Below are 20520 nucleotides of genomic sequence, written 5' to 3'. Positions count from 1 at the left end.
TCAGCTGTGCAGTGGAGGTCTCCAGTTCAGCCGCTGCACCGCAGCCTTCAGCTGAGCAACTGAGACTTGGCACTCTCTTAAATAAGTTGCCCCTGAGCTGTCAGATAAGCTGGATCTCTTTCTCTTGGTTGGAAAAGTTTGACTTTGCTAGAATTAAAAGCTCTGCTTGAGTTAGTTTGATTTCTGGTTGATTGGCTGGCTTCAGAGATGCTGGTTTGTGTTTCCTATGAAGTATATCTGCCCCATCGCTGCTGTGGTTTGCATGTTACAGTGGAGAGATTTGTGGGGTTTAAAGATTTTCACATTTCCTAGAAGTGGTCAATGTCTGGGCTTGCCTTCCAATGTCTGAGATTTTATTCAGTGGAATTCACATCTTAAATGTGAACATCATGCCCCCTGCCCTTGGATGGTTAAAGATTTGAGTCTCCTGCAGAGGGATATGGCTTTCCATCTGGTTCATGGCCTAGCTCATCAGTGAGTCTGAAACTGTAAAGGTTCGTAGCTTGCTCAGAGCTACCAAGCCATTATCAGATCTGGATTCAAATCCCGAAATAGATGGTTTTGAGAGCTACCCTCTCTGTTTGAAGACATTGCTTTCCCTCCATTTCGTTTCTGCTTTGTAAATGCTTAGCAAAATTCTGCCTCCTTTTAGCTTGTCAGAATAATCTAATCCAGACATTTCTGGTTTAAATTATAGCCTTTTCCAACTAACAAACTTCCAGAGCTGGCTTTCCTTTTAATCCCTTTTTATTTATTTATTTTTATATATCTTGTCTTAACAAATTATGTTGCTTCATGTCATCCTAAACGATGTGGTGTAAAATTAAAAGAAAAGCCACTTTGTAATGTATCAAAATGTTATTTAAAAAAAAACACCAAAATTCTTGTCATTTATTTTGCTCACAAGTAATCCCAAGCAGCAGCACACTGTGAGGTTTTCTGTGAATGCATTTACAATAGGAGCCAACCACACATTTCACTGAATCAACAGACTTGTCTCAAGATATTTATGACATGAATGTTGAGACTTCTGTTTAGTCAGCCATCCCTGGTGAAAGCAGCATTTTTGATAGCACCTAAAGAGATTAGGCACATGATGTCAGAAAGGTCTTTGAAACACCTTGAAAATCACTGAAAACACAACTTTGATGGTAAGTCATTTGGGGTCTTGCAAATGCTGTGCTGAGTACCTAATTCCCATGGCAAAGAGAAAAGAAATGCAACACTCCCAACAGCTGCAGCCAGCGGCAGCACAGCTATCTTCACCATCACCAGCAGAGACAGAACAGCAACAGTCCCATTTTGTCACAGGAACTGAGAAACTGCCATTAGCTCTGGATGTGTCACCTATAAAAAAATCATTGTCTGTCTGCACAGCTTAAAGGCTGACTTTCTGTCACTCCCAGGGAGGATGCTGCCCTTTGGTTCACCCAGGGAAGGCTGACTGCCTCTGAGCTGGGACTCTCTGGCTCACTTCTGGTGGAGGACTATGAGCTAGTCAACAAGTTTCTCATTACTTCATGTAATGTTTGCAGTCTGAGTTAACTGCAGAACAAAAAGTTTCTCCTGTATTTGGGGCTCCATCCACGAGGTCGCCAAGAGCGTTAGCAGACAACGTACCCTGGGGATGAAAGGCAGAGGCATATTCTGCAACGACTTCTTGGGTACCCAGGGCAGGGCAAAGCAGACTGATTTGTGAGGCTGATGCCAACCTTGGTCCCTGTTTCCCAGCTGCCTCCTCTTACGACAACCCCTTTGAGTGCCATTTGAACTATTTTTCCAACTAGAGCCAGACTACTTCATCATGTCCTCGGTATGAAAAAACTTGTGAAGGGGGCAACCTTTGATCCCTAAAAGCTTTCAGAAGTGTTAATTTTATGTCTGGAATATTGTCACGAAGTGGCTGAACTCCAGCACGTAGAAGAGCACAGGCGGCACCCAGGGGGTGAATGCAGCCTGCTCAAAGCTGTGCCATGTGGAGAAGGGCACTTCTTGCTAGGCTTTGTGTTCAGGCTTTTATGATTCTTTTAATATGAGAGACCCTTATCATAGTTCATTTACTTCCATGCTTGTGGTTTTGCCGCTTGGGAGCAATTATAGGATCCTCTGATTCATGCTAAGGGAAGAGCTAATGTTTAGATGGTGAATTATGTGGCTACTTTTTTGGTGGACTTTTGTTGGTATTGAGCTAGAAGATGCTGACGCACTTAGGTCCAATTAAGCTGGCGATTATCTTGTGCATGGCCACACAGCGTATTTTATTAGCTACACTCCTTGACTGGTTGAAAAGCAAACATTGATAGAAGTTTGAACACAAGCTGTTAATGATTTGCCTTTGCTATAATAAAAGTAGGCTCTTAATTAAGATCCATTATGATTTTTTTCCAGTGCATTTTTTATCTATTATTTGGTTTGATTTTCCAGAATGTCTGTGCTCTAAGCATTTCATTTTATTTCTGGTATTGATGTCACATGGAGATCTCATTGACAACATCATAAAAACAGTGCTAGGAAAAGCCACAAAATATTGCATAAAGTCCAGAAGGACTGAAAGTTGAAGGAGCTCTCTCAAGAGATGCATTTTTTTCACTGGTGAGTAGGTGGAGCCTTTTTATTTTTCCTGGTTGCAGTCTAGAACAAGCCAAGTTGCTGCAACTGATATTTTGATGTCATTGATCATCTTGCTAAAACACTTTGACAGCAGCAGTATTGTTTTTCCCCAGGCTCCTTGTTGTAAATTATATATGTTTCATACTCCATTATTAATTAAAACCAGCTTTCTTCCATTTAAACAATGTAATTTCTTGAGGTGGGAAGAGGATTTCTTTGATTGATGACCATTGAATTGGAAGTAGAAACGGTTTGCATCTTCTGAATTTGAATGTACGTCTGGCAAAACATTCATTGCAAAGTCTGAAATTGGGCAAAACTCTTCAGAGCCCTGAGGCAGGCTTGGATGAAGCCTGGCGTGGTGGTCAGAAGACACTCCTAAAATGAGCCGAAGGCAGGAATTTTAAGGAGGAAAAAGAAAAAAACCCAGGAATGTTTGAATGTTTGTTCTCTTCTCAAGCATTTGAGGGGATTAAAAATTGCACCCAAAGTGGAATGTTTAATTCAGCCTCAAATATGGATACTTCAGGCCAGAATCTGTAGTCCTTTTGTAGCATTTCAGCGATGGAAAGACTGTGGGGAAGTGCTGCAGCTAGCTCTTGTAGGAGTAGATCACTACCTACCAGCTGGGGTAGGTGAGTGTGTGGCTCCACTGCTGCAAGCCTGAGCAGTTGTCCTGGCTGCAGCTAGCCCTGAAGATCAGGATTACTTTCTCCATGCCCCCTCCTCTTTGTCATAATTCTTTTCATATTAAACACTGATCAGATGTAGACCGGCTTCAAAACAAGTTTTCCTTCCTTTGTCTGTTATCTTTCTGTGAAAAATCACCTACAGACAGCCAGTCTACTCCTCTCCAATATATTTACTTATTTCAGGCAAGTAGTGCTCCTGGACTCATTAGTTCAATTCATCCAAAACCATATTTTTATATTGTCGAATATAAATCGAATATATTCATATTTCCCATTGGAGCTTCTTGCTTATTCTAAAACTGTATCAAACATTCTGTCATTTACAGAATATATACAAATAACATACACTCGTGGGGCTTAAGAGGATGAAATCCAGATGGAAGGTTGTTTTCTCAACAGAAAACATGGGCCAATCCCTAATGTGCTGCAGACTGGCACAGCTGCCCGAGGACAATGCCAGTTTGCTGTAGGAGAGCTCAGACACATTTTCCTAAGTATTTTCCTATGCAGGCTTCATCTTCGCTCCTGCAGCTTGAGCTGCATCCACAGCACACATCTCCTTTACAATTACCCACCACAGCTGCAGCAAGCTCACGGAGCCTGTGATTTCACCCCCCTAAAGTGATTCTGAGGATGTGTGTTGGGGCAGCAGCATGAACACAACTTGTGTTTATCCCCTGGGCTGTGAGGCCAGCAGCTGCTCCTATTAGGATGATTTGCATATGGCCTTGGCATGGTTTTAAGTGAATCAACTGTTCTTCATGGGTGGGGACAGAAAATCTGTCTCCTTTGGACTTGCAGTCATTGCTGTAACATAAAACCTCCATTTGGGGTGCAAGAAGAAGATTGATTAGAGAAATAATGATCTTTTAAAATGAGAGTTTTTAAAGTAATTAAACCCAGGAAATAAGTGGTGTGAGAACATGAGCAAAGAGTACCTGTGTATATTCATAGCCATCTAATTATCAACCTCTTTTATTTTTGAATGCTAATCTCTGTCTCTCCCCATCCTTCCATGTCCTTTGGTAACAGAGCAGTTTAAACCTGGAGCACCAACACATCTAGCGGTTAGTGTCAAACTCATTCTCATCACACAACCTCAATAGCTTATTGCTTTGCCATATAATATCTTATTTCTGTGAAGGTATCTGCTGTTTGAAGGAAGGGGAATCTGGGACAAGTGCCTTGTGGCAGTGTGGGTATTGGATGGCAGACCCTTTTGAATCAGTTCTGCAGTTTTAGGTTCTTAACTTTGGTTTCAGTGGCAGTTTGGTGGCTACAGAGCAGTCAGGGATTTAAACACCACTGTGTGTCTGGTCTTTCTGTTTTAAGAAGAAAGGATGGAAAAAAGACATCTCCAAAGCCTGGCTGGCATGGAGAAGGTGAGCAGGGAATGTCTCTTCCAAGAAGGCAGTAAGGGGGTATCGAAATGAGCAGATGGCAGATTCAGAGTAAGGAAAAGGAGATTCTTTTTAACACATGGCATATTTAATCTATAAAACTCTCTATAGAAGACATTGGGAATGTTGGAAGTTTATGTAGGTTCAAAATTCAGTGAAGAAAAATCCATCCACACCTACCATATCCAGTAATAGTACCTGCACGTGCTCTTGCTAAAGAACTTTGGTTGGGATCACTACAGCCATTTTTAATGCTTTTTTTGGAGCCTAAACAGATATTCCACAAGGCAGCTTTGAAACTTGATTAATGCGGACAAATCACTTTGAAAGTTTTGGATGAAAGGGGCTGCATAGCTGCAAAGGCCAGCCCAAAACTTGCTTTGTGCGATGTGAGAACGATAACTGAGTTGACAAAACTCATTAAACGCAGCACCTTTATCATATGGTATAATCTGTAAGATGTTGCAACACAGAATCCTGGCAAATTACCAGCACATCATCATCCCATTTCAGTTACAGAACAGTGACCAGGTGATAAGCTCCTACCTATACAGCATCAAGTGCTCCTGGGATGATGTATTAGGAAATTCCCCACTTCTGCCCTGACAGCTTTGTGCTGGACTGGAGGGGTGAGGAGCTGCCCCAGCAGTGGCTCTGGCTGCTGTCAGCTCATGGGGCGAAGGCAATAGACGTGGGCAGCCGTTACAGAAAGCTGCTTTGAAAAGCGCTGTGCAGATTTCACAATTAGGACACATGTCAGTCTTTTGGGGATTAAGATGAGCCCGGTCCTTCTCATGCAGCTGATCTCCACTCAGAGGACATAAGGGTTGTTTTTCTGGTTTTGTTGTTACAAGCAGAGCTAATTAAGGTTTGGATCATGGACATTTTATCATGGGGGGCAAAGAGATTGAAGAGGCTTTCGGCAGGGCAATAGCATTTCGGAAACACTTTGTGAGAATCCGGATTTCTCGCTGCATCTGGAATTGAGAAAAGTTAAGTAGGTATTATGGAGGAGTTTTCCTAGATTTGCTTATGGTAAGATACGTTGTAAATAAAATAAGTGCAGCGTTTTAGCAAAATAGTCTGCATAGTCTATTGTTGAGTTCATAGGGAAATGTAACAAAACACTATTTTCAAGTGGTTTTGTATTCCAGTGAGACTATTTCACAAGCTTGCTCTTAGCACTTATGGAACACTTTATATTTGCAGAGCTCCTGAAAACAAGCAGCTTGCTAAAAAGTATATAAATAAAAAAAATAGAAGCACTAATTTTAGCACTGTAATGGCTACAATAATAGCATATTGACAGTAACTTCATCAGTTTCAATAGGATACCACAGTGCTTGGTCCCTCTCCAGTTCCCAACTGGCTCAGCTCAGACAGACAAGCCTGGCTTATGGTTTTGGAGCCTGGGTGGGCACACTGATTGGGGTGGGCTGTGGCAATCTCTTCACCTACTGCTGGAATGCAGCCACTGCTGTGGTAAAACCTCTCTGGCCTCTTCTGAACATCACCAGAAAGTCTTTAGCTCTGGCTTTCTAATGTGGAAGCCTGAACTTGGGAAAAGCAGGTTTTCGACTGCAGTGCTTCTCCCTTTTTACTGATTTTTGACCTTTACTTCCCAGTGAAACCTCCCATCTGTTTTTCCTCCCGTTCCTGGATTCTTTTCCAGCATTTTATGACAGATAGCAGAGGCTCTCTCCAAGCACTGAGCACCTACTTTGGCATAAAGGGACCTGGATGGGGAGTAGGGCTTCCACGTCGTTCCCATCGCATGGCTCTCTGAGCCAGCCATCAGCGCTGCCTCTGAGCAGCGTATCCATTCTCACTGTAACCCTGTTGTTTCTCCCAAAATGTAACATGAATCCAGGAGCTGCTTTGTTGAACTATAATCTGGGTCAACAGTGTCTGGTAGGTTGAAAGGTCATGCTGAAACCCCATCTGTTTTAGCTCTCCATTGGAACCATGAAAGTACTTTAAACTTGAGAGGTTCTGTAGCATTCCTAAATTATCAGTAATGTGTAGTGACACCAAGAACTGGGGTCTAGAAATGCCGTGTTTCTCTCCATGCTTTTTCTTTTTTTTTTGATCTAACTGGGTGAAGCATCAGATTTAGGAAGTAAATTCAAATCAGCTGGACATAGGTCAGTGGCTGTATGTGGAAAGGGACGGTATGGTAGGTGCCTCTGGCCCATAAAAAAGCCTGTCCTACTGAGATCTGGCTCCAGGGCTTATTAAATACCAGCCATTTTTGACTAGTAAAAGACCAAACAAAATGTGCTTCTTCTCCTTTGATGATTAAATTCAGCCTGAAGTGAAGGGTATCATTTATATAAACACTTGCTTTTATGTATCTGCTGTCCTAAGAGATTAGCACACATTTGCATGCTTACTTTTAAGGCTTTTTTTTTTGCTTTCAGGTGATGGTAAATGTAACCTATAGACTGAGGGAAGTGCCAAGGTGTCAGGGAGGGCAGGGCACATCTGCCTTTTCTTTGTCACTTGGGATCCAGCCAAGTGTCTTCAGAATCTGCCCTGGAAATGCTCAGCCCACTGCTTCCCACTGCTCCTCGGCCCAGTTCCAGAGCTCTCCTGAATCATTTCCAGTGCCAGTAATTTCTGCATGCACCAGGGACCCCTTTTTCAGCACGATTAATTCTGGAACATAAAGGAACAAATTCAGATGGGAGGAAGGTCAGGAATACTGACACCTTTATTTCACTCTAGGGGCAATGTAGGTTAGGTCTAACTTTCTCTGATCAGCTGATCTGTTTTATCCATTTTTACATTACGGTCTTAAAGCAATAGGGGCTGACTGATGTAGGGCTGTGCTTGGTCTGTCAGTGCTATGAACTGTTAACAGGGTTTTGCTGTTACCATGGGGCAATCAACAAGCCTGAACTTTAGCAACATTTTGTAGTCTTCTTAATGTCTCTGTTGTGCTGTGTAAGGCACAACTGAACTGAGGGCAATGGTGAAACACCCCACAAGTGATTCTGGCTATGCTGTCAGAGAGCACATCCCTTCAAGACTGTTATGACTGACTCAACCACAGCACCCAAAATCATCCAAGTTACCTTGGAAATAAGCCTTTGCAAACTCAGATGAGTAGGAAAGCAGCAATGTGTGGCTGGCAGGGGGTGAGGGCAGTTACCCACTGACATGGGAGAGGACACTGCAATTGCAAGACAGTCAATAGATGGCTGTGATTTTTCACACAGGGCTTTTTTTCCTCTATTAGAGACCAAAGGAAACTGACTGGCACTGGGACTTTTTAGGGCCTGGAAAGCAGGGGCAGCTTCTTCTTACTGGAATGTTCTTGAGATGTCTTCTCCCACCAACAGCCCCTATGCTGTTTGGAGAAGGCGCAGACCTGCCCTGTGGCAGCACAGCTTCCTGTGCACGTATTCCCAGCACCTCAGTGACAGCCCCAGATACAGTGTGGGTTTAAAGCTGGTCTATAAACCAAAGACCACACTGGTTTCTATTACTTATGGCTAATACAGAGATGGTGACACCTTGGCAATCTCCTCCTGCCACCTTTAACCTTTCAGCTCTGTCCGCTGCCTCCCCATCCTGAAGAAACACAAAAATGAGAACCAAACTCCTTGCTCTGGCCTACAGTGTGATAATTGAGCAGAGTCACGCTAGCTACACAGAGATGAATCTGCAACTGATTATGAGGTTTTCTTCTCAATTAATTGTCAGAAGCAAAGGGGTGTTTGATGTTTAATGTCTTCTTCTTCTTGTTAAATGCATTCTCTTTGCCACCAGTCCTCAGACACTGGGAATCGACAGAACTATACAAAACAAAGCTGCAGAGTTGTCAGTGTATTCATCTGTACTCCATCTCAAGTGCTCATCTGCTGGTTTGATGTGACACACAGGTCTGTAGGGGAGCTCAGTTTTAGATTTGTTGGCAAAGTGACATCAACATCTTACCTGGGGGCACCAAATGAATCCTAAACCCAAGTTCAGGGCATGAGGTTTAGATGCTGTGCATATCCTTTGGTCCAGGAGAGGGAGGATGCATCTCTTCTGTGCTCTGTGGGCATATACCTGATTGTGAATGTGTCCTCACACATCTGTCTTCTGACAGAGGAAGACAATTCCTCCTGTCTAACAATCTTCCTTGGAGCTGATGTTTTTTCACGTGGTCTGAGCCCAGGAACAGCCCTTTGGCTGTCAGGAGTATTTGCAGGGGGAAAAAGTATGGAAACAACAATGGGAAAGAGGTTAGTGAGACTTTTAAAAGGGAGAGAGTTTAAGATGTGATTTATGCAACTGAATGAGAGAGTCTTTGTTTAGAGAGAAAACCTGGGACCAAAAGGGCAATTAGTCTGTGAAACCTTCCCCTTTTGTACTAAATTAATTTTTATTTTTAAAAATTATGAAAATGTCGATAGTTTGTGGTCTTTTTGTGTCTTAGGGAATGAAAAACTCCTCCAGTATTTTATAAATTCAGAGGCTTTACAAAGGTTAAATCTGTTCATTTCTGAGATAGGAAGATGCAGCTCAGCTTCCTGGGGTATCACAGTGCTGCTGAAGGAGCCAGCAGAGAGCACCTGTGCTGTTCAGAGAGCAGAACACCTCCAAACTAGTCCTGCGTGTGAAATCCTGATCCCAGTTAGGTCAGTGGCCCAATCTGCGCCTGTTCCTACAGGGTTCAGTTTCAGCCTTAGTGTCTTCCATAAGGCTGCTCAATACTGTTGGGACTCAAAAAGTAAGCACAACTTGAAAGATTTAAACTAATTGTAATTCAGCAAATTACTGGCAGAGCTCTGATTAAGACTTTTAGAATTCCTGGCTCCCAGTCCTCTGCTGTGACCACAGGCAGGACTGAACTGATTACAGAAAGTCTTTGGGAGGCTCATTAGTTTAGATCTAATATTTTGAACTTTCAGGAAGATCTAATGTAGATCAAAAAGTAATTAATAGCTCTATTAAAAGGTAAAATAGAGACTGGGCTCTTGTAACTTGGAAATTGTCAGAGAAAACAAGTAAACCATTCTTCACTAGACTGTATTTTAAGTTACCAATTGCACCAATTACCTAAGTATCTTATTCTTTTCTGTTTAGAAACAACAGGGTTGCCATATTTCACTTTAGAAAACTAATAAAAGACATATTGAGGTACTATACATCCTTTTTCAGATTTTATAGTGAATCTTGTGTTGTATCTGTGATGGTTTACATTCTCCTTAACCACTTTATTACAGCTAGAGGGGAGGTTTATACATGTATGTTAATACAGATATATGTATATAAAATGAATAATTGGCAAAGTCTGGCAGTTCTTGATGTACTGAATGAACTGATGTGCTGAATGGGATGGGGTGCAGGATAGATTTGGGGGAAATCTCAGCCCTGCATACAAATCTGCCACATTGATTTTTCTACTGCAGTTAATAATTTCCTTTGGATGCTCTGCGGAAGCCAAGCTGATAATTATTTGTTCAGCCCAGATGCACAAGCCAGTCGTGCACCATGTACAAGCCAGCTGGCATTTCTCCTGACTGGCCTATGCTTTTCAGGCATACAAGTGCAGAGATCCCTGACTATTAGAGCTGGAGGTTTAAGTATCATACAGCTAAACTTCATCACTGTCTGCTTTGGTTGGAGGTTTTGATTCTCCCTCATGCCTAAGGGAAAAGATTACAGTAACATGGACTTTTGTTTTAGATTTTTTTCCCCATATAAATTAACTAACTGTTTAAATGTGATGTCAAATTTGATTTCAGTTGCAATGAAAGTTCAAGTCACTTTGTGTCTTATCCAAACCAGCGCATCCTATCTCTATGTTATGCACACGCAGCCTCTTTCAGATGTTTCAGATTGAGCACCCAAACTCATGAGTGACTTTCGGAAAAGCTGGGCAGCATGAATGCCCCATGCCCGCTCAGGTAATCTCCTGCTTTGCTGAAGTATCTCCCGGTGTTTCAAGCAAGAAAGATTCCAGGCAGCTTTTCACATGAAAAATAAATTCACTTCAAGAAGTGTGCAGACCAATTCCCCAAAAAGCTGTTGGATGAAGTTACCTGTTCTTCTTTCAGGTTTATCAAGCAGACCATTGCTTTTCGGGATCCCCAGGATGTAAGGACAAGTTCAACTTGTGTCATCCTTCCCAATTTCCTTAGCTGATGTGTAACTTACAGTTGGATGCGTCATGTAAGTAGACACAGTACTTTGCAAATGACTTCATACAAAGTCCTTCCTATGAGCTCCTGTGGGCATTATAATATATATGGTAATATTGTCTCATGTTTGAATGGCAGCTATGGCTGCACCAGGAACCCTGCACCAGGAACCCTGACCTCCCACAACACGGATCTCACTTCTGAATATGCTACAAAAATTGGTGCATTTGAGTCAAAGCTCACTGCATACACTGGCAGAGACAGTACATTTCATGAAGCACACTCAGGGAGGTTGGTTCTCTATACATCAGCTAGGCTTTGTAACTCATTTTATTCAGGTTATGAGCAGCAATAAGAAACTGTGGGAGACTAGGGAGAAAAAAAGGTTTTTCGGATAAAACCAGAGTGAATACATTTATTTTCTCAGTGGAACTGGGTTAGCATTTCTGTTCTTGCTGAAATTTTACTGTTTGAGACAAGGTTTTCATGCAGAATCTTGTACAAATAAAAAAGGAACAAAAAATACAACGCTAGTGCTGGGGGTCACTAACCCACAGGTGGAGATGCAACGTGTTCTTTTCTGCTTCTAAGTTCATGGTAAGAGACATGCAGAAACGCTGTGTTCAGTTCTGATCTTTGCTGTGCTGTTTTGGAAACAAATGAACAAACACACACAATCCCTGGACCTTAGAAATCAGCTCTCTCATAAGATTATTTGTGCCTTTTCCAGGAGTCCCAACAACTCATGTTGGAACTGTTCCCCTAAACCTCTCCCTTAAGTGGTCACTGAATTTGGGGAGATGATAAAAGACAGGTTTCAACATCCCCTCCAGCACTCTGAGGCTGGATCTTCCCCAGCCTCACGTCCTGCTCTAACCACTGATGTACAGGGAAGGGGAATCATTTCCCTGGCTGTGGGACACTCACCTGGGAAAGATTTCTTTGTTTGATAATGCAGAAATGGCATTTTGAGTGAATAAACAGATTTTACCTGGATCTAGTTCCCAGTACATCAAAGCAGCTTCCAGGCTTGATACTGGGGTTGAAGTGAGGTCCTGGACACGGCTCTTGCACTGCAAACAGACTCCCACATTGTAAGGTCTCCTGCCACCACCAGTAACAGATGATGAGGATGGGACATGTTTTGCCCATCTTCTCACTCAGGCAGCTCACATGAATTGCCGGGATGTGGTTCTTTGTTGGGTTTTTTGCTGTTGCTCTTCATGCTGGTCCAGTGCTGGCTGGGGAAGTAGATAGTCCAGCTGTACTCGCATGCACACACCATCACTGTGACTCACATGGATGTACAGAGGCTGACATGTGGCTTGTTGGATCACTGTGTTATCTCTCAGGCTGTGCAGGGAGACCCATAGGCTAGAAGCTGAGGGTCATCCAAAATTAAGCCTCAAATCAAATGTAGTAAATTAAGCTACAGCATATGCAACACATCATTTCAGTATTTATGTTTGCAGCCTCCAGCTCTGGTATCAAAAAGCCTTGGAGATGAGTGCAATAAATAGCCAGTTCACAGAGGAGTTGGCAAGATTTATTATGTTTATGATTCTGCACAAATAGTGTTGACAGATTTCATCTGATACAGAGAGACTTCCTGTGCTCAAATCACTGCGGAGAGCTGGACTTGGGAGGATTTGTCCTCAGCTGAAATCTGTATCATTAGGTGCCTATAATTACTTGCACGCTGTGTTTAAATACTGCCAGATAAAGGGGCTTTATGCAGTGATTTTCTGCTGCCCTTCTGAGATAGCAATACTAGCTTTATCTCTTTGGCTGGTGTTCTATCATTGCAATTAAGTGATAATTGTTATTGGCTATTCAGTAGAGTCCTAAATGTGTGTGATGTGCAGCAGCAATTGAAACATGCAGAAAGCATCCTATTAAATTTACAGGCTGAGTCTTTGGTACAAGGGCTATGGAATCAATAGGAAGTTTTTCCTTGATTTCAGTAGGAGCTGGATCTTGCCCAAATAGTGCAAAGCAGCCTCCCACGCTCCAGAACAAATACAGAGGCATATGGTTACTGTCTAGGGAACAGGTGGATATTCATAGGGTTTGTAAAGGAGCTGGAAACAGCTTGTTGCATTTTGATAAGAAGGTTATTCCAAGCAACTGGAATAGTGTGAAAACAGGGAGAAGTACAGCAGAGGTGGCAGAGGCAGCAGAAGCAATCAGGGCTGATACTGGGATAAGAGGAAGAGGGGAAGCCTGTCGTTACAAAGTTATGCTGAGCTTTGGAAATGTGGAGGAAAAGCTCAACTAAGGATGTGAATGAATTGGAGGGAAAACTGAGCATGTTTGAAAGCAAAGGTCCTTGTGGTGGGTTTTGCCTTATTTGTGGAGGATGGAGAGAACCAGATGATCCACAGGTGGGTGCAGCGGGAACAACACAGGGTCCTTCCCTGTGCAGAAGGCTTCACCATGGCTGCTGCTGAGATTTGACCCCTTTCTCTGCCCTGCCAGGCATGTGGTTACAGGGAAAAACAGCCAGGCTGGCCCTGGCACCCAGAGCACAGCACTGAGTGGTGGCAGGGGTAGCTGGGGTTGGCACACACAGCAGCTGCCTCATGCAGCTTCATGTCGCTTACACCTCTGGAGAGCAGTAAATCAGTGGACCATGGGAACTGCCTTGTGCTGGGTTTGAAAAGAGGATCCCATTTCAGCTCCTGCTATTCAGCACAGCAGGAAACCAACAGCTTCTGATAGAGATGAGATATGGCTTCAGTGGGGCAGAATTGGGCCCAAGGACTCTTTCCTGTGCACTTGTCCCCACCATGAAGCTGGTATCACAGTGCTGCTGGCATGGAGCATAATCACGACAGCTCACACTGAGCATCTTCAGCTCCTTCTGCCCCAGGCCTGGAATAATCTTCGTGTGTGCTGGGACTGGGTGGAGTGGGTTTGGATCAGCCCAGGCTGGGAAACTGAGATAATCTCATGAAATGAGCAAGTAAAGGCATTTTTGATGCAGCAGACCTGAATATGTGTTAGCCTGTTGTGCTGTGGTGAGATACTGCAAACGCTCTAAACAGAGCAGAGGTTTATAAAGTGTTGTCATGCAGTAGATCAGAGATCTGCTAGAGATCTCATAAAGACTATCACAGAACATTCCATGGAGTAAACTACAGTGCATAACTTCATAATGGGAGCCATTGTGTTTTTGCCATTTGCAAAATGAAAGCAATAAAACATAATTAAAAAAATGAAGAAGAATCCTGTGTGTATGAGAGAATTTTGTAACTGGAACTCCTTGTTTATACTTGCTCAGCAATTAAGCCTCTGTGATGTTAAAATAGGAATGTTAATAATTTAGGAATGCTAAATCAGCACCCACTGTAGCAGTTACTCTTCTACAGGATGTGTTTGAAAAGGTATTGGGAGAGATAACTGGTCCTTGCTGCTATTATTCCGTTAACGCAGGAGTAGCTTGTAGGAGCCCTCTCCAGTATTTATGTTATATCTGCCAACCCCAAGGAACTATTTCTGTGTGAACAAGGCCGTGTTTCTCCCTGAGAAAGTGCTAACCAGTCACTGCTGTTAAAATAGGTGAAGAGAAAACCCAGCAGAAGATCCTTTCATGATCATGCTCATATGGCATGTAGGCATGCCAGTGCGAAGACACTCTTTGTGTTCAAAGGAAGGTTTGAGCTGCATGTCTTTGAAACTGAACTTTCATTCTGTTCTAAAACGTGAAGCTAAGAGCAAAGGATAAAAGCAGATCATGCAATGGGATCTGAACTCTCAGGCAATCCCTGCCCGCCTATGTGAGGAAGATAGTCACAGCCAAGTGCTGCAGCAAGAGCCTCTGTTGCACTGCCGACATCCTCACACAGGGTCACCGTCACTGGGCGCTGCTTGTCACCAGCTGCTGCGGGCACACCAAAAGGGGCCTCAGGCTCGACGTCGCTCATCCCAAAATAATAGCAATTGACAGCACAGGGCTTGAGATGGCCTGGCCCTTACCCGGATCGGGCTGATCTGTGTTTGTTCGTCGTATTTACTCGAGCTTTTGTAGTTTCTGCGAGTAGCCGGGCAGTTACACAATAGATCGCGCTACTTCTATTGCGAAACCATGCAGAATGCCAGGAAGCGAGCGGAGAAGCGAGCATGTGGGGCTGGAGGGAAGCGCGAACAGTGCAGCGTGAGCTCCCCCTGCACGCAGCCACCGGGAAGTCCTGCCTGGCCCGAGCCCTCCCTCCCCTGCCCTATTCCCTTCTGCCATGGCACGCCCTGCATACAGCTTCTGAAACAACGACCTCAGTTGTTTCAGCCTTTGTTAAGTGCATTAAATACAGATGACTCCAAGGAGATGTCCATAGGGTGAGCACTGGCCTTGCAAAGTGCTGTCGCTGTGGCTGCGTTGCCTCCTCGGACCACCCTGGCTTCCCCCAGGCCCTGTGTGATAGATTCTACAGCCACAGAACCAGCAGCGAAGCCCCAGAGCAAGCCCTCCTCACCCTCCTATTCTCTTTCTTACCAGAAACAATGCAATCAGAAAGTAATATTGGCATCTAGAGCATCTTGCACAGATGCACAGTAAGCACAGACATTTACCTAGGTAATGCATTTCAACGAGGTGAAATGTTTGTGGGTTCCTATTTGAAGGCAGATGATGCCAGAGAGGCCAAAGCGACAGATCAGGAGTGGCTCAGTGATTCTCTCAACTGGGAGGAGAGCACTGACAGCATATTCTCAACAGAAAAAATAGATATATAAATGAAAACATAAGGTAGCTGGAGTGATGAACAGCCTAAAGGAGAGGACCTGTGGACCAGATTGATGTCCTGAATGACGTGAGATATTGTGTGAGTTGGATGGCGAAGGAAAAGGAATACCTCATCTGTATAAAAGGTGATTAAATATGGTGGGGTTTTTTACTTCAAGCAGTACCATTTATGGTGTGGCTAGCTAAGTTATTGGTTCCGTAATTGGTTCTGGCTATCCTCTGTTAATGCAGGAGGCCTGCTGTATGCCAAGTTTGATGTACCATTTCTACGTGATATAATTGGCACATGCAGCTCTCGTCCAGTTTAGAAGCACAGTAACAGTTTCCACTCCAGTATTGTGTGTGGTATAGAACTGTCACAGAAGTTAACTCAGGCTGGCAAAGTGGACCAGCTGGAAAATGTTCTTATAAGGAAAGTAGCAAGCACACTTGGCTAAAAGCTGCTGGTCTGGCAGTGCTTACACAGGTTCTTCCCTGGCAGTGCGGGTATGTTATGAAACTGGTGCTTTGGCCTTGTGCATCAAACCAGACACTCGGGCCTGATGCAGAGGATGTGCAGAGGCCGATGTCAGCGTCTGCACCTTGTGCGTTCCTAACTTTGGTTTTCCAAGAGCAGGGCTTACCCTAGACAGCTTGTTCATGCTCAGCCATGCACCTGCCTGTCCCTTGTCTCCCATGAGTGGCCTCGCTCCACATCACAGCCTGGGGCAGCTTTATGGTTGTGGGATAACTTACTGGGACCTGCTAGTGCAAACAGACCTAGCTCTGATGCCAGCTAAGGAGCTCAGTGAGCACTTTTTAAGAGAATCCAGACTGTGTTTGGTTTTTAAGCAGTATTGCTGGGAGCAGTGTGTGTGGCTGGGTCACGGGGCAGAGGCAGCGGGCACTGCAGTGGGAGAGGTTGGTATGGGACCAGGAACAGAGAGGTGCCTTGATTTGCTTGTATTTCTGAGCTCTGCCGTGCTCCTTTCTCACCCCTCCTGCTAAGACCTCTTCTTGACATTTTTATGTTTTCCCTAGTTTTCCCCAGCAGCTCCTGGCTTTCCACCTGCTCCCACAAAGCAAGTGCCCAAGCAAGCCCCCCTTGTCCTGATCAGTTTGCGAGCCATCTCCCTCGTACCGTGCCGTTACTCTATGACTGATTCTATCGTTATCTTGGCTATTCCGTTGTCATGCGGTGTTGCAGGGATTTCTCTGCCGGCAGAGGTCAGCAGGCCCATCGCTGAGCCCGCAAGGAGGTTCCAAGTAAATCCGGCAGGAATGGGTAATTAAATGGCTGTGGCTGGAGCATAGTTGAGGATGGGGGGGTTGAGGACAAAGCTCCCCAGGCTTTCTGCTCTTCCCAGAGTTTCACAGGGAAGGAGGGTGTTGGGGTTCTTCAGGGACCAGGAACGCTTCCGGCTCTGGCACAGGAGCTGATTTACCTGCTGGCTTCTCGGAGATCTCAGTGGCAAGTGCTGGCTAAAGGGTCCATGTGTGGGGTGGCACAGGGACAGGCAGGTAGCATCCCCCAGGACAAGGCTCACTGAGCTCAAAGAGCCTTAAGGGAGCCTTTCTATTGCAGCTATGCTTTGACAGCAGCAAGTACAGTAACAAAACTCTTGTGACCTCACTTTGTGAATGGTGTGATATTATTCCATTTCAGTAATAGGTCCAGGAGGTAAGAACTGTTTGGCTCAATTCAATTTGTCAAGGCAGTGAAAAACCACTTAAGCCTAATGGGTGAAATGATTAGGTAACTAAGCAGACCAACCTCCATTGATAATACTGACAGTGAGATTGTACCTGTAAGTTGCAGAAAAGGCAGCTTTTTACTACTTTCATCCACAATGATTCCATAGTCAATAGTGAAACGTTCATTCTGCTGCCCCAAATATGCTGTCTCTAATATTTAGGTCTAGCTCTGGCATTCAGAAGAAGCAATTTTGGGTTTGAAAAGCTCAAGGGAGGTAAAGACTTGCACCCTGGGGAAGATACTTGAATCACAACAACAGGAGATACAAACATTTATCCCTGCTTGGCTTTCTGAAACACAGGGCGACGTAAGGAGGAACAGGAGTGGGAGCTGTGTGAGGCACTGTGATCCTCCCCTTCTTACTCAGCCCTTTGGGATGCTGCTTACCAGTTTTTCTGTTGGTAATAACAAATAACAGCATCGCTTGATTCTCCTCCAAGAATTTTGAAGTGATTGCAGTGGAATTACGCATTGTCCCCGGGTTACAAACATCCCCACAGAAAAACAGGATTATGTGGTCCTCTCAGTCTAAACCATCGGGAAGGACCGGTCTTTGAGATAAAAGAGACTTTTATTCCTGGAAATCAGTATTTCCTGAGGCCAGGGCTTAGCAGAGCTCTTCCAGTGGCGCTGGTGTAAACTGTCCATCCTTGCAGCCCTGGCACAGGGTCTCGCTGTGCAGTGCTCAGGCTTTGCTGGACCACCACATTGTGCATGGGGCCATGAGGGAACTGGGAGCACCCACAGCACTTTTCACTGTTCCAATAACAGATGTTCACACCAGTCCTTCCCTGATATGCAGCACCATGGCTTGGCACCAGCCTGTTCCTGTGAATAAAGGCTGCAGAAAAATCAGGATTGGGAAATCATTTTGCTTCTCCTGCCTTTGGTGTTGCTGGGGCCTCCAGTCAGGGCTCTGTGGGGGTTGTGGGATTTTGTGGGTATTTCTGCAGTGCTTTCCCCACTGCCACCAGCATCTCCACACCTCGGTGTTAGTGCAGGTAGGGGCTGGAAGAGGAGGAGCTGCTGCTCCCACAATGTGCACATTCAGTCTGGACATCTGCATCTACCACATGTCCTGGTCTTGGTGAGCTCCCTTCTTGCTTCATTGTTAACACCATAAAAACCTTCATCAGTACAGTTTTTCCACCAGAGGCAGTTCTCTTTTCCCACAAAAAGGGCACCTGACACCAACTACTCATTTGGGAAGGAGGAAATTCTCCAGAGATATCCACAATTACCACTAAGTCCTTCTGTCCCCACAGTCTCCCTAATTTGGTCCCCATCATGCACATGGGTCACCAGCAGCCAGAGGGAGCTCTAATTCCCATCAAGGTGCTTCAGCATTTGCTAATTGAGTCTCTCCCATTTATCATTCCTCCTTCCCTACCTCCCTGCTCCTCCCTAAACCACAGCAGCTTCAGTCTCCACAGTTGAGTGAGGTACTGTATTAGGGCTTAGTTAGGTGTAATCTGGTCCACATCAGAGACAGCCTGTGCTGTGAGCTGTTCAGAGCAGCCATCCTATAGTGTTAGAGCTCATCAGTGGTCCTCACAGGTCCTACCTGGACAGGAATGTCTACAACGTGTATAAAACTGTGTAAGTTGCTGCTTGCATGGAGGTAAGGTTGATTCCCTTTAGAAGTTAAAGCCATATTCAACAATTAATGATTTTTCTCAAGTCACACATGCTGCTGCTGTTGTTCCATCTCTCCTGGCCCCAGGGCAGCAGGCAGCATTGCCCATCTCCAGGTAAATTCACACTGGGGAAACAGTGTGATGGATAAATTACAAAATCAGCGTTTAGCATCTTTTCCTGTTTCCTCTATATAATATAACATTGACCAAGTGTTTTAATTGAAGCAGATTCTCATGGGATATAAATGAGTGCAGCTCAGCTGACTCCTGGGTAAGGTATTTGTTTCCTGGGAATCTGGTACTGTGTCTTAACTCCTTGTCTTCAGCATGGGCTGCTAAGCTTTTTTGTGTTGAAGGATGTTGAAATATGTTGTTGTTATTATTGATTTAATATCATACAATTTGCAGATTCTGCCTCAGAGGTTTTAATCTCAGGTTTGCCTGTTACTTTGATACATTTAGATAAGTATTGCAGAAAGCACTCATTTACTCTCTCATCAGGAGGCCAATTGGAAGTGCTTTGTATAATGACCTTGTATAATATTTAAAGAGCTCTGTGTTGTTTATTAATATTTGTAATTTTTCTGTGCTGAAAGGGTTGATTATAACTAAAAGCAGGGGATGTATTTTTTCATCTGTAATTTGGATTCTTTTCACTGCAAGGTATCAATAAGTCACAACGTACCAAAAATAGCACAGACAAGAACAGTTTGGCTACTTAAAAAATGCCATGAGAGATTAGCAAAGTATACATAGACACAAACCACATGCAGACAAGAAAGAAACAGGACAAATGAAAACAGTTTTAGCAGGTAAGCACCCACACAGCACCATGTGTCATATATCAAAGAGGCACCGACTGTAAAACAGCGTCCTGCAGTGTGCAGCAAGTAGAAAGTCTCCCAGTAAAAACCTGATCATCCCTGGTCTTTGGTTTCACGAGGCGTCCTGGATAGTGATTGCAAAATTGAGTTGTAAGCATCAAAAGGAGCCTGGAGTCATCCTGAACCATGTCTGTAAGTTTCCCTAGGATCCCGGAGGTTGAGAGTGTTGAGTGCTTAGCAAATGTAGGATTCCTGCTCTATTGGAAAGTCATTTTTGCTTCATGAGCCTTGGGCTCATGAACCATGTCACACTAGACATGGTCTAGTGTGAGGTGTCCCTGCCCATGGCAGGGGGGGGTGGAACTGAATGATCTTAAGGTCCTTTCCAACCCTAACTATTCTATGTGTAAAGCTCATACACACACTATGAGGTAAAACCAGAAAGCTCAAAGGCAGTTCTGCTTTCCTCTCAGCATCTATAATATGGGTGACATTCGTAATTCCCCCTAAAAAATACTAAATAATACTAAAAAAAATCGCACCAATTTTTATTATTTAATTTACCACTTGTTTTTATTTAACTTACCTGAGAGGAAAAACTATTTTTTATAGGTACACACACTGTAGTAATATAATAGGAGAGAAAAGCACCATTTATTGTTTATTTATGAGTGTTTATACATCTATTGTATTTATTTAGCTTCCAACTATTTTGGCTTGGTTTTGTGGTCTTTCGCATTTTAA

General features: G+C 44.0%; 1 protein-coding gene across 1 annotated transcript in view; it reads right to left on the bottom strand.

Annotated features, from left to right (window-relative positions):
- Positions 1-12919: 12919 nt before the first annotated feature.
- LOC134156177 (uncharacterized) overlaps positions 12920-20520 on the bottom strand; it is a 165448-nt gene continuing 157847 nt past the window's right edge. The window contains exon 3 of the transcript XR_009961845.1: positions 12920-12930. The gene's annotated coding sequence lies outside the window, so the exon portion shown is untranslated. The remainder of the gene's footprint in view (positions 12931-20520) is intronic.

The sequence above is a fragment of the Pezoporus occidentalis genome, unplaced genomic scaffold, assembly GCF_034315485.1.
Source record: "Pezoporus occidentalis ecotype Australia unplaced genomic scaffold, CSIRO_AGI_Poc_V1 ctg83, whole genome shotgun sequence".
NCBI lineage: Eukaryota > Metazoa > Chordata > Aves > Psittaciformes > Psittacidae > Pezoporus > Pezoporus occidentalis.
The sequence above is the reverse complement of the archived record's forward strand: the minus strand, read 5'-3'. Positions and strand labels throughout refer to the sequence as shown.